Raw genomic sequence first — 14,984 nt, 5'->3', positions numbered from 1 at the left:
CCCCACCTTTTCCCGGGTCCAGTCCCCTCTTCGGCAGCCCTTCCTCTCCTTTGGAACCCAAAGTCACGATCTACTTCAAAAGGCCAGAGAGACATTTAGGCCAGGCAGAGAGGACAGGGGGCCTCAGAGGGGAGCCAAGGGGCGGGGAGGGGGGAAGAGGGGCACACAGGTGCTTCCCCCAATTCTGCTGAAAGAACAGGGCCCAAGCTTCCGTGGTCAGGCTTCCTGCAGGGACAACTGCTTCCTAACTGCTGTGTCACATGCTCCACCCCTTCTGCCCCTCCAAGCCCCACCTGGCCCCAGGCAGCTGGGCTGGAGGAGGAGACCACAGGGTGTTTAGCATCGGGGCAGGGCTGGGAACCACTGCCAGAGCCTCCCCCACTCACCCCCAACTGCAGGCTCTGCAGGCTCCCCCAGGGGGCGGCTGGGCCTGCCCTGCTCTGTGGGCCTTCTCTTCCTTCTGTAGCTAAGTGCCCCCACCTCCTGTACCCCAGGCGCCGTGCCCAGCAATCCCAATATGAATGTAGTGGGTAAAGAATTGAAATACAATGGCGTACACGGGGCAGGGGGTGTGGGTGCAGAGCAGGGACTACATGCCTTAGGCGCAGTGGTCGGCAAACTCATTAGTCAACAGAGCCAAATACCCACAGCACTTCTTCAAAATAGACTCGCCCAGGCCGGAAACCGACTTCGGCGCACGGGCCACGAAGTTTCAATCGCACTGTACGTGCGCCCGCACGTGGTATTTTGTGGAAGAGCCACACTCACGGGGCCAAAAAGCCGCATGTGGCTTGAGAGCCGCAGTTTGCCGACCACGGAGCTAGAGGAAGGTGTAGCCATATAGAGAGAACAACATGGTGACACTAAAGAACTGAAAAGCTCAGAGAGAAAGACCAAGAAGAAGAGGGCCTAGGAGTCTGCAGAAACCAAGGTGAAGGCTGGGGATGGAGGGCCGCAAAGGCTGTTTGTGGCGATTGCCCCTGTCCTTCATGGGCATGACCATTTGCCCCTGACCACCTGTTAGGCACCATGCCTCCTGCCTCGGGGCTCCTCCCAACTGAAAGAGCCAGCGGGAGACTGAGGCCCAAACTCGAGACAACAAACACCCTTGTCCCTTCGGTGGGTAGCAGAGCCAAGGTCTGTAGCCAGATTCCCCTCTGCTACCCAAAAAAGTGCCCCATTCAACAACCCCCTCTCACCCCTGCCCGATGCAGAAGGGGGGGCAGTTATTTTTACCTCCAGGGTTGGGAAAGGGGCAAAGGCTGGGGCTGGGGCAATTCAGTGGCGCCAGCTGAGGCTTAAATACAATGGGGAAGCCCCACCCCGCCAGCTCTGCCCTCGGAGAACCGGGCAGGAAATAAATAGCGCTGTGTGCCCCGCCTGGAGGGCTGGCTGCGTGTGTCTGCCTGGACCCCCGCCAGTCACATGAGCCCGGCTGGTTAAAAAGAGCTCCGGTAATCGCCCAGCTCCAGTGTCTCATCTGGCACCCAGAGCCGCGTGGGCGAGGGTGCCAGCTCTTCCCTATGGGGCCTCGATGGAAGGGAGGAGCAGTGGGAAGGGGCATCTGGGGCCAGGGAGGGAGCCAGCCAGTCGGACTTTACTCCTGGCACTGGGCAACGGTGGTAACTCTGGGGAGGGCAGTGTGGGCACAGGAGCTGAAGCGAGAAACAGCTCGGCCAAAGTCCCATGACCAATCTTAATTCAGCCAGAGCTGTTGTTTCCCCCACACCCCCTGCCCCCTGTGGGTGCAAACACACACACACACACCACTCCTATCTTCTCTTTCTCGGAGCTTTGTTCCAACCCTCCCAGCTCAGAACGCCAGCATATGTCTACCTTTTTTTAAAAAATATTTTTATTGATTTTTTTTGGAAGGGAAAGGGATAGACAGACAGAAACATCGATGAGAGAGAAACATCATCGATAGGCTGCCTCCTGCCCCCCTCCCACTGGGGACCGGCCCACATCCTAGGCATCGAACCGGTGACCTCTTGGTTCCTAGGTTGACATTCAACCACTGAGCCATACCAGCCAGGCACATCTGTCTGCCTTCTGCAGTGCCCCTGACCCCGCTCCCTCCTCCTGCCCAGCCTCTCCTTCAGTCCACAGACCAACGCTCTATCCACTGAGCCAAACTGGTTAGGGCAGCCCAGCCTCTCCTGTGTCAGGGTAGTGGCTGCTTCTCTGTAGGCCTCAGTTTCCCTTCAGGAGGCATGTTCCAGATCTGGCACTCAGGGTCCTCCCTCCGGGCAATCTAGGGCAGCAGACAGAGAGGCGCTCCTGGGAGGAGGGTATATACGCTGAACTAATCTGTCTCCTGAGGTGCCAGCACCGGTGGAATGATTCAGCAGCTGAGCTCTCACTCAGGTCTACATGTCCTGAGATGTCGGGGAACCTTCAGCTGAGACGCTCATTTGTCTGGATCCTCCCGGTGAGAACATGTCACCTGTATTAGGGGTGGAAGGGAGCAGTGCCAACCCGCTCGCTGTGCTGGGGGGCTGGGGAACAGTTCTGGGAATCAAGAGGAATCAGAAACCCTCCTCGCTGTGGGATGGCACGATGCTATGGAGTGTGTGTGTGTGTGTGGGGGGGGGCAGGGGCTGTTGGAGGAACTGGGGAGATGGCCCTGGGTGGGGAGGCAGAGCACGTTCAACAGTCGAGAGCACTGACTAGGTGGTTGGTGGTTTAAGGGAGAAATTGGCATCCCCCCGCAAACTACCTCCCCCCACCCGCCAAAGAAACACTCCACATTTGCATATCTAAGTGGTCCATAAAACACTAAATATATAGGGAGAGGGCAGGATTATTTGTGGTTCCAGGAGCTATTATGAGCTCCAAACTCCATGGACATTACTCCTAAGGTTGACAAGAAATGCCCATTTTTCTCTGATTGGAACATGTAAGAAATCACAGGGACACATGCAGAACATCTGAGATCCTGAAATGTGATTCTCAAACATGGAGCAGGCAGCTGAGAACCCCGACAGGCTCCGAGTTGGACTCAAGGGTCACAAGGTTCCTATGGATGCGGTGTCCAACCCTCACTCAGAATGGAGTAAGGGGAGAGTCTGAGGAGGCGGCCATTTACCAAGCGTGGGCAGTTACAGGGATAGGCACTGGGGCCAGGGAAGGGCGTGGTTGCTGCCACCTTTAAGAGCATGGCTGTGGGTGAGCCTGCAGGAGAGGGTCGCCCCCCAGAAGCTGTGGCCTTTGGTAGGCGAAGGCAGGCATTGCCAACCTCTGGCCAATGGGCGGAACCAAGGGGATAGGTATGCCGCCATCTCCTCTTCCTCCCAGGCCTCCCACGGGCCACACCTATAGCCAAAAGCCAGAAGACAGGAGAGGCTGGCTGGTGCCGTCCCCAAAGGCCAACCTCCTGGGGCACAGAGCATGTGGAGAAGGGTGGGGAGTGGATCCAGAGTGGGTACAGCACAGACTCTGTGACCTTGTGATCTTAGGCAGGCAAGGTGACCAGCATCAATAAACCTTCGTTTGGAGCACAAAGCACACTATACACCAGCATTGTGCTGTCCACCCAGGATAAAACTTCGGGAATCGGGGATTCCAGCTGGGGACACCGGAGCAGGAGTGTTCAGGGAGGCCTTCTTGGAGGAAGTGGGAATGTGAGATGGGGCTCAGAGGACAGATGAGAGAAGGGCTGGGAGTACTCTCCTTCCCTGGAGCGGAATGCCAATTAGCAACTGGATCTACCACAAGGTCACATTTCAGATCTGTCTCTGAGATTTTACGTAATAGCCGTGGCCGGAAACGCCCATCGGATGCTAGCTGTCTGACTCCACGCATTGCTTCTCACCTCACCTGAGAGGAGCAACTTGCCAAACTGCCTGTATCCTCTCTGGAGGTCAGGTTTCTCCCAGCAATTCATCAATAAAAACTCCCCGGACTTCACGCTGGGAATTCGGGCTATACAAACGGTTAAACATGCTCCTTGCTCTCAGAGAGCCCACATTTTACAGAGCACAGACATGTTTTGCAGGAGGTGTGCTGGAGATAGGATCAAAGTTCCTGGGGAAGCACAGGGAGAGTGACTAATTCCCAGAGGTGTTAGGATGGCTTCAGAGGGTAATGTTTGCAGTGCAAGCCCATGAATGGGTAGAATTTGCCAGGTAGAAGGGAATTCCTGGAGGAGGACTTGAAATGTGTGGGAATGGCAAGGGGTGGAAGGGGTGGTGAGCAATTCCAGACTAGGAACTGAACCTGGTGAGAATGGTTTGGGCCACTTTATCTTTTTATTATTATTATTATTATTATTGAATATATTTTTATTGATTTCAGAGAGGAAGGGAGAGGGAGAGATATAGAAACATCAATGATCAGCTGCTGCCTGCATGCCTCCCCACTGGGGATGGAGACCACAACCTGGGCATGTGCCCTGACCGGGAATCGATCCATGATCTCCTGGTTCATACGTTGATGCTCAACCACTGAGCCACACTGCCCAGGCTGGGCCACTTTAAAGGGGTACTGTAGGTCCGTTTAAGGAGTTTGTCAGTTGAGCACAGAAACAAGGCACCAAAGGATTTTTTTTAAAAAAAAACCAGGGCAGTAACATGAGTTTTCTTTTTGAAAAGAAAGTGATTTTCTGGGAGGAAACAATATTTCTTCAAGTGTGAGTAATGGAGTCTGAGATTGGGATCTGTCCCTCTGCGCCACCCCTGTCCCCCACCCCACCCTCCACACCCTGCTCCTGCCACCTTTCTCCAGAGAACAATTCTTATTCCCAGGCTGTGGCTGCTCTGACTTTGCAGCAAATAACAAGGCAAAATAAACGAGTTTGTTCCTTCTTCTAGGACGATGTGGACTGAGACCACCCAGGGGGCTATTTCCCTTCCAGTGTACTAGTCTACCCCACCCTCAAATTTGACAGAAAGGAATAGAACCTTAAGTGACCAGCCAGCCTATAGGACTTCGGAGCTGCCAATCCTAGAATAGCCACCAATCAGAGCTTTTCAGTCTGGGGTGGGGGGAGGTTCTTTCCACACTGGTGACTATGCCTCCAGGTCTTCTCTGAGAAACACCCAAAATAGGCCAGCTCTTTTTAATTTAATTAGCCACTCCGCTGAGGGCAGCAGATGGAATGAAGCAAAGACAGATGCATTGGGGGCAAGAAAGGGTGGGAGCACATTCTAAATGAGGTTGTCTGATGAGCCCACACTCATCTCCACAAGGAGTGTCGCTTAGAGCAAGTGCTCAAGAGGCAGAGGAAGGGCTGCAGCCCTTGGACTCCCAGGCCAAGGCTCTGCCTGCTGCTCTCAGCATGGTCTGTGGGGTGACCAGAAGGAAGGAAGCAGGTACCTGGGGCTGCTGGGCAGGAGATGAAACCCCTGCTCCCTCCACAGGGGCTGATGCACAGTTCCCAGGGTGGGGTGGGGGTAGGGATATCTGCCCTCACTTGGCTCTCGTATCTGGGGCTGTGGGCAACTAGCAGCCCAAACTGACAGCCTGTGGCAGCAGCCAAGCGAGGTGAGGTGCGAGAATCTATTTCTGGAGCCCTTTAAGAATGGGGAACAGCCAGCTGCCTGGGGCCAAATGATCCCCCAGAGCCTTCCTTATCTACAGTAGAGTGACAGTTGTAAGTACCTGACAGGCGGTGCTTGGGCAGGGAGAGCTGAAAGGACACGTATGGCCTTAGGGGGTCTCTCACCCTTAGCAAGTACCTGCTCTGCGCTGCAGAAAGACCACCGATGTGGAGCAACTGCCCCCTCTGGTGGTGAGTATCGGGATAAAGTTACACAGGGGCAGCTTCTTCACCGTCTAGAGACCTTACTGGATCCTTCTCTGAGCAGTTTCTCCCCCAAAGCTCCAAGAGGAGATGATTGTGAGTCCAGGCTTCCAGCTTCCCCCTTTTTCTCCAGACTGCAGCTCTGGTCCTTAGCCAGGAGCTCCTTTCAATTATACGGATGGACACATTACAGTGCAAACAGCACTAGAGCTATGCTCTGAAGAGCAGTCTGGTTCCAAGGAGAACATCGCGTGAGTCACTTCTCCTTTTCGCTCTACGGAAGAAAAGCAATGACCTGTTTGAGAATCTTTATTCAAGTCTAGCCGTTTCCATATATGTAACGTGGAGATGACTGGCACTGCCTGCCTCAGTGCTGTGGGTGGGCAGTCCCAGACTTGGAATGGGGAGCATCCATATGCATGGGGAAGCGCAGGGGGTGGGGAGGACGGAGGCGGGGCAGCGGGCAGCTCCTGGTCCTGGGACTCAGTTAGTCTCATTGCTGGGGCTGTCTTCCCTGTTGAAAGCTGGCATCACTGTCTCTCATGCCTGGGCATGAGAAACCCCACAGGGCTCAGGCGGCTGCCAGGCTCCTTCCAGCTTGGCCAGGGGGCAAGTCACCTTTCAGCGCCCAGGGAAGATCAGAGTGACTGTGGCCCTCCGGCTGGGAAGACATAATACTGGGCCTATTTTCTTGTTGCTGTTCTCAATTAACAGTCTTATTTATTGATTGATTTTTATTGATTGATTTGAGAGAGAGAGAGAGGGAGGAAGGGGAGAAGAGAGAGAGAAAGAGAGAGAGAGAGAAACATCAGTTTGTTGTTCCCCTTGTTTATGCATTATGCATTCATTGGTTGCTTCTTGTATGTGCCCTGACTGGGGATCAAACCCGAAACCTTGGTGCATCGGGTCAATCAATGCTCTAACCAACTGAGCTACCCGGCCAGGACTTCTTTTTTATTTTAATTTCTTTTTAGACACCGTACCGGAAAGTCCTTTTATGTGCACGGTGACTCTATCTGGCACAGGATGCTACCGGCGGGAAGCAGGTCACAAGAACAAATTCTTGTTCTTCGTTAGGGAGACAGTTCAAATATGGCCGTGACTCTTTCCACACACGAGTTAAGGGAGCTTTTCCTTCCCTTCTTCCTTGTCTCCTGCCTTCCGTTCTCTTTTGTGCTGACAGCTCAAAACCAAAATGAACTGAATTGTCTCCATGGTCTGAGCGGTTAGTTCTTTGGGTGGGTGTGCATTTGGGAGCAATGTTGTACGGTGTGTTGCAAAATTGTTTTCAAGAGTTCATGCTGCTAAGTGTACCTTTATTTTTTTAATTGTGCTGGAATGTATATAATATGGTATTTGCCATGTTAATCATTTTTAAGTGTATAATTCCCTGGTGTAAAAGTACATTCACAATGTTAGGCAACTATCACACCAACCATCGCCAGAACTTTTCATCAGCCCCAGCAGAAACCCTGGGGTGGGCTCATTTTTAACACAGGACCCTGAGAGAGACTGCTGGAGTCCATTTTGACCCTCAAACTTCCTGCTGGCTTTCCCTCTGCCCTCTCTGGCCTGGGCAGCAGAGAGCTGTGGCTGCCTTGGTTTCTTACAGTGGCTAATTCTGTAGCTAGAAGGGACCTCTAGGGACCCTTTGAATACCCATCTACAAAACATTAGAATCACAGCTAATCCTGATATATAATAGACATTAATTACGATTTGTTTAATGAGGCCTGGTTGGGTAGCTCAGTTGGTTGCAACAGCAACCCGATATGCCATGGTTGTGGGTTCGGTCTCTGCTCAGGGTACATTCAAGAAGCAACTAATGGCCCTGGCTAGTTTGGCTCAGTGGATAGAGCATCAGCCTGCGGACTGAAGGGCACATGCCCGGGTTGCAGGCGTGATCCCCAATAGGGGGCGTGCAGGAGGCAGCCAATCAATGATTCTCTCTCATCAGTGACGTTTTTTTTCTCTCTCTCTCCCCCTGTCCCTCCCTCTCAGAAATCAATAAAAATATATTTTTAAAAAAGAAAAAAAAGCAACTAATGAATGCATAAATAAGTGGAACAACAGAATCATGTTTCTGTCTGTCTATCTCCCTTCCTCTTTTTTTCTCTAAAATCAATCAATAAAAATTGTTTAATGAATGAATGAATCTGGACAGAGAGATCGCTATTCCTGGGAAGGGAGGCGTTCTGGCTGGCTGCTCATGGCCATAGGGAGGTGACAAGGATGTGTTTTGGGGTCAGACAGATCTCTGGGTTCCAGTTCTGGCTCTGTTGCTTACTATACATGTGGCAGGCTTTTCTTTGTTAATACACAGAATGGGAACAATAATCCTTACCTTATGGTGTGAAATTTTGAATGAGGCAATGTACCTGAGGCACTTCACCTTGGAAGTCCACTTATGCTAGGTCTCTCTCCCTTCCACCTGCTACAGAATCTCACAGATGCATCCCTAGAAATTACTTTCTCCTTTTCAACTCCAGTTCCCTTTCCTATTGGCCTTTTTTTTTTTTTTGGTCCAATCCTAAGACAGAAGATCTTTCCCATTGTCTGAGCTCAGACCTTGGCCTTCTAAAGTTGGGATTCTAACACAGAGAAAATGTGAAAGGGGAATGTTACTTGGCCTTTATCTGAAACGGAGCCTTCCTATTTCTACTTATTGAATATGGTGTTGGGATTGGTTTATTAATGTTATATGCCCCCTCCCTCCTTTTCTTTTCCACCCAATACACATGGGCCACACCTCTCATTTTCTAAACTGGTTTGCATGTGTCTTAATATTTCCCAGTCCAAGGACTTGGCTACATTCCCCTGGGCCAGAGGACATCCAGAGGACCTAGGACTTACTGTGTGCATCCAAATTTTAATAGTAACCAGGTTCTATCAATCATTCCCCACAAATGCCTTTCATCCACCCCTTCATTCCAACTACTTGGTACATTTATTCCCAACTCCAAATTCTAAGATAAGACCATGGGGTAAGTAATTTGTGGAAATCTATGGGCTGAGGTCTATGGGCTGTATGACCCTGTCTATCATGTTAAGAAGTTGGAAAAGTTAAAACCCAAAGAAAAGTAATACACTTCAATTTCAAATCAATATATTTTCATTGGGCATGTGTATATTCAAGGAGTCTGGGGGCAATATGGGCTTACCAAATATACACATCTGAAGGAGAGATTTAGAAACAGTACTTTAGGCCTGGCCATTGTGGCTCAGTGGTTGAGCGCTGACCTATGAACCAGGAGGTCACGGTTCGATTCCCAGTCAAGGCATATGCCCAGGTTGTGGGCTCGATCCCCAGTGAGTGTGTATGCAGGAGGCAGCTGATGGGTCATTCTCTGTCATCATTGATGTTTCTGCCTCTCTCTCTCCCTTCCTCTCTGAAATCAATAAAAATATATTTTAAAATAAAAAATAATAAACAGTATTTTAGAGTAGTCTCTTCACTAATTTCTCTGTCCCCAACCATCCCCTCTTCTATCCAACCTACACCACACTTACAGATTAAACGTTTAAAGGTAGTGCTCATGACTTTGGGACCAAGACTGTAACAATCCCATGTGCTGTACTAGGGAGTTTGGCCCATTTCTCTAGGCTCTGAGGAGCCAAGGTTTAGAGTAACGTGATCAGATTTGCATTTAAAAAAAGCTATTGGGGCAACATTGGGAGAATGGGTTGGGAAAAGGAAGACCGGAAACCAGGTAAGAAGAGCCTGTGCCATCATTCATATGAAAGATGACGAGTGCCAAAAGCAGGGAAGAAGCATGAGAATGGAGAGGAAGTAAACTGATAGTGGGGAGGTGGGATTAGCAGGAATTGGCCACTGATTGAGCATTGGGGTTCAGAGACAGGGAGGAGTCGAGGGTGACCACCAGCATCGGTCTTTGTCAACCAGACAGATAGTGGTACCTTCTCTGAGCAGCTGAGTGAAGTGGTGCGTGTGTGTGTGTGTGTGTGTGTGTGTGTGTGTGTGTCCACGCACGCATGTAATGAAGTCAGTTTTGTAGATGATGACTTTAAGGTGTCTGGGAATACCTAGTAATGGAATCCTCTCTGTAGGTATGGATCCAAGAGAAATGTTTGGGTTGGACTTGTAGAATTGGGGGTCATAGGCTTAGAGTTAGCTGGCAGTTGAAAGCTGGGAAGGAGTAGAGAAGATAGTCAAAAGACAGTCAAAGGAGGGGCCTTAGAATGCCCTAACATTTTAGGGTCAGGCTGAGAAGAGCCATCGAGGGAAACTGAGAAGTAGGCAGGGATGTGGACATAGAATTCGGGCTGTGATGTCCTGAGAACAAGGTGAGAAGGAGTTTTGAGGAAAAGGGGATGGTGCACCATGTCCAACCCAGTAGAGGGATCTAACCGAGGGAGTGAGCCAAGACAAGAAGCAGATGGAGGAGTGGCAGAGACAAAAGCCTGACTTCGGTCAAGTGTAGGAGTTTAGGAGCGATGAGGAGGTGAAGCCCTGGAGGTAGACAATGCAGTCACACAGCCCCTGCAGCGAGTTTGCTAGGGAAGGGAAGAGGAGAAACGGGTAAATGTGGGAAGAGACAGGATGGAGGGCCAGGGATGCTTATACATGTTACAAGATCAGGGGAAGGGTCAGTTGAGTGGGAGTGGGACATGCTGTCACTTACCCACTTGAAAACCATCAGCCTCCTCTTTCCTGTGTGTTAAGTTCCTCCCCGCCTCAGGGGACAAGTCCTGGGAATCCCATTTCCTTCATCCCAGGATTGGTTTTGGATGGGCCTAGGGCAGGGGTGGGCAACCTTTTTGTGAGTGCGTGCCAAAATCAGCAAAATCTCTGACTCAAATTCTTCTACGTGCCAACCCTAATTTTTGAGAACATGTTACGCCTACTTGATATCTCTTAAGGTGTACGTATGTGAAGAACCTTGAAGAAATAATGAAATTCATTTGAGCGACAAAAACACAGTTTATATGTGATGAAAAACACGTTTATTTTTTAATGTATACATGTACACTGATAGTCCGACAGAAAACTTTATGACTCCGTTTGATGTTATCAGTGGGACTTTGGCTGCTGCATCACTGATGACAGAGATTTTACATCAGGTTTATATTTCGTGACCTTCAGAGATATGCACGAGCTACTACTTTCATCCGTCAGGCTACTCCTATTACGAGACTTAACAAAATTCATCACTGAGAACAAAGATTCACAAGCGTATGTGGATGAAACCAAAACACTGGTCGGATCTAGGAAGGCAGGGAGAGTTAACGCAGAAATTGCTGAGGGAATAGAAATTGCTCTTCCCCTCTCTCGTCAATCCATGCCGATGGTCTTTAAGATAACTTGTTATGTAAAATTATTTATTTATCTAAGATCCATCTACACTGAATTTATCTGAAAAATAAAAAAGTCAATATTAAGAAAAAAATTGTAAATGGAAGATTATAAGAGAGGGTTTTGCGTGCCAGCAGAAGTTACTGGCGTGCCATGTTTGGCACGCGTGCCAGGGGTTGCCCACCCCTGGCCTAGGGCCTCTTGATGGCCAATGAGACACGGGGGGAAATCTGTGAAGGTTCTCTGGGAAATGCGTTTTCTCTTGGTAAATAAGATAGTCACGGGAGAAAATACGCCCTTAGAATGTCAAGTTCTGTTTGGAGTCTCTGTTTTACACTTGCCTTTTCCTCTGCTCTGTTGAACCATGTTGTTGGGGGAGGTGAAGCTTGGAGCGGCTCCAGTCTCCCCGCCACAGGGAAGGGATGAGCCGAGCTGGAAGGTGAGGGCCAGCCTGCTGTGAGGCTGGCCAGACCCGGATCCTGGCTGGGACCTGATGACTTCACGGAGCTGCCGGCCAACCTGGGATCACCTTCCCTCAGGCTCATGATGCAGCGGGTAGCTTCTTTCCGGTTTAAGTCACTGCTGGCTCCTGGCGGAGCGCATCCTCACGGAGGTGGGCGGCTGCCATATCCTGGACCCAAGGTAATTGAGTTTGTTCTTCAGATGAGGTCAGAGCATCACAAAGACTTTGAAAGCTGTCAAGCTCAAGCCTCTCTGCTTGGGGCTTCTTTCCTGACGCAGCAGTCAAGGCCATCTCTTTAAAACAAGACCCTGAGCTGCCGGTCACTTTGTGATGGGCACTGACAGCTATGGACGTTGGGTCTCTCCGCCTTTCTGAAGTCGGGCCAAGTAAGCCCACGCCTACAGTGCCAAGCAAGAGGCATCCCTAGCTCCTCACCGTTACCATCCCATATTGATTCCCGGGCAGGCAGGTCTTCCTGTCTTTCCACTGGGCCATGTTTTGGATGTCATACTTTCCTCTGGAATTTCAATAGAAGAACAGTGCACTCTTTTTTTTTTTAAAAAAAAATATGTTTTTATTGATTTCAGAGAAGAAGGGAGAGGGAGAGAGTTAGACACATCAATGATGAGAGAGAGTCATTGAGCAGCTGTCTTCTGCACGGCCCACACTGGGGGGGCTCAAGCCCACGACTCTGGCATTTGCCCAGACTGGGAATCAAAGTGTGACCTCCTGGCTCATGGATTGTCCCTCAACCACTGAGCCACCCTGGCTGGGCTACGTGCTCTCTTGATTGAGACTCCCAGAGGCTGGGCCTGAAGGAAAAGGAGAGATGTACAAAGGAGGCATTGTAGATGTACCCACAAGGCTCACACTGCTCTTCTCCGGGCTAGTGAGGAATGCACAGGAAACTGGGAATAGAGAGCCCCCCTGGAGGAGTTTACAATCGGGGGAGAGAAAGTCCTGGAACAAACTAATAAAAGCCTAAGTGTAGCAAGCAGAGCGAAGGACTGATTTGGACACTCTGGGGTTGAAAGCAAGGAATCTGTTAGCCAGTTATTGAAATATTCTAGGTGAGAGAAAACTAGGGCAGTGGCAGGGAGATGCTAAAGAGGGGAGGGTACAGGAGGGAGGACGTGCTGAGCTAGAATCAGCAGGACGGCCAGCCAGTCAGATGTGGGCCGTGAGGAGAGGGATGGGTGAAAGGACTGCTCTCTTCTGCCCAAGGAGCCCTGCGTTTTCATTTTGCACTGGGTCCTGCAAACTACGTAGCCAGGCCTGGGCCCCGCTGCTGCTGGGAGGAGAGGCAGAGGTGAGTGGCTAAACATCTATCCCTCCCATAGGCCCCGGAATGCCAGGACAGGGTTGAAATGAATAGGAATGATAATCTTCTGGTTGCAGCAGCCTGTTTCCCAGGGTTCCTGTGGGCATGAGCTGAGCAAGTATATATGAAGGGTGTAGACCAGGGTCTGGCACGGAGGGATTGCTATGTAAGCGTTTGATATTATTCTTATTCCACCCCCTGCACTGATGCAAGACCCGACAGCCCGAGGCTGATTTTTCACAGGGTCACAGTTCACTTTTCGTTTTCACATTTCTAACCCGTCACTCACCATGCAGGCCCAGGCTTATGATTGCACTTTAGGGGAAAAAAATTCAACAACAATAAATGTCATAATGAATGAAGGTGTGAGATCACATCCTCTCATCTTCCATATAGCTAGACAATGCTTCAGGGTGCATGTGTGAGTGTGTGTGAGTGTGTGTGTGTATGTGTGCGTGTGTGCGCGTGTGTGTGAGTGTGTATATGTGTGTGTGAGTGTGTGTGTGAGTGCGTGTGAGTGTGTGTGTGTGAGTGTGTGAGTGTGTGTGAGTGTGTGTGTGAGAGTGTGTGTGTGAGTGTGTGTGTGTGTGTGAGTGTGTGTCTTTGTGCCTGAGAGGAAGGTTTTCTTTTAAAATTTTTTTAAACTCAATTAATTAGGGTCTCTCTGGGGTGGTTTTCTTTTCTTTTCCTGCCTTCTTTGTTCCTGTAGACCTCCCTCCCTCCCCTTCTCCTCAGACCCCCAAGGGAAGGGCAGGATTGGCAGGAAGACTGCCACTCTGGACATAGGATAATGGCTCCCTCCCCCACTTCCCTCCACTCCCTTCTGAGTCCCCAGAGCTTGTGGAGGGTTCACCTTTGTCCCTCGAGTACAGCTGGTCACTGGCGATTAAAAGAATGAAAATACTGGCTTGACACCTCCATTCCGCGAACCCTTGTTCCTGACCAAAGTCTGGAGGCTGGAGGCGGCTCCTCCTACCCCGTCTTAATCTGAGATCCTAATCCCAGGACATTCTCAGAAAGAGCGAACGCTCTCTCATTGTCCTCGGGCTTGCAGTCTGTAGGGACTGCATATTTTTTCCTTAGCAGAAATAGTTGTGGTTTTTCCTAACTACTTTGCAAGTTCCCCCATGCGATTGGAAATTCCCTTCTTGGTTACAGCTCTGAAAGGTTGCAGCAGAAGCCTGGCCTGGTGCTGCGTTTCCTGTTGACCTGCTGTGGGACTCTAGGAAATTACCCCTAAACCTTCTGGGCCTCGAATCACAAGGACTTCCTTGATTGGGGCAGGTTGGAGGATGGAAAGGTCTTGGGAGGATTTATTTTTGGAGGACCTTGAGGGGAGAGATATGCAAACATCCGTAGGGTGAGCACACCCATTTGGGGGAAACTACCAACCCATTTAGATTCCCCCTCCTGGAAAAAACTATGAGGTTAATAATTTCCATTGTTAATTCCTATCCCCCACCGTCACCTCCATGCCTGTCTCCACCCCCAGCTGTTGACTGATAGAATAGATAAACTGCACTGCCCCCCTCCCACTTTGTGCACTTACACACACTTCTGGGAGGCCCTAGATAAATAGGAGGCAGAGGCAAGGCAGTGGCATTATTATTATCATGATGATGATTACTATGCTTTCAGCATGAGAAACAGGAAGTGAAACTGACTAAAGGGCCCAGTGATAATGCCTGGCCCCAGCCCCTCAGCCAGGCCTAAAGGCGAAGAAGCCAGCCAGAGAAAACTGTATGTTCATGTGTGTGTTCACGTGTGTGCATGCATGTGGCACACATGTGCGCGCACGTGTGTGTTTTACAAATGCCCTTTAATAGCTAGTTTCCAGGACCTGTGATCATTCAACCTGACTCGAATGCCATGTTTCCTCCTCCATGTGACAGCCTCCGGGTCCTTCCTTTCTGCTTCCTTCCCCCTTTCCTAAAGAGAGCTTCCTCGGCTGTCAGCAGCCAGTGATGAATGGCTTCCTCTCCACACACCTATCTGCAGGGGCCCCGCCCGGCCTCCACATCTCTCGAGCCCGTTTTTGTCCTCATCCCCTGGACCAGCGGCCTTTCTTCCCTCTCCCTTCAGGGGAGCCGTGTGTTCCCTTCTGGCCAGGCCTTCTGACACTCCGTCTGCTGGGCTGATTATT

Source organism: Myotis davidii, unplaced genomic scaffold (genome assembly GCF_000327345.1).
Source record: "Myotis davidii unplaced genomic scaffold, ASM32734v1 scaffold710, whole genome shotgun sequence".
Taxonomy (NCBI): domain Eukaryota; kingdom Metazoa; phylum Chordata; class Mammalia; order Chiroptera; family Vespertilionidae; genus Myotis; species Myotis davidii.
Note: the sequence above shows the minus strand (reverse complement) of the source record.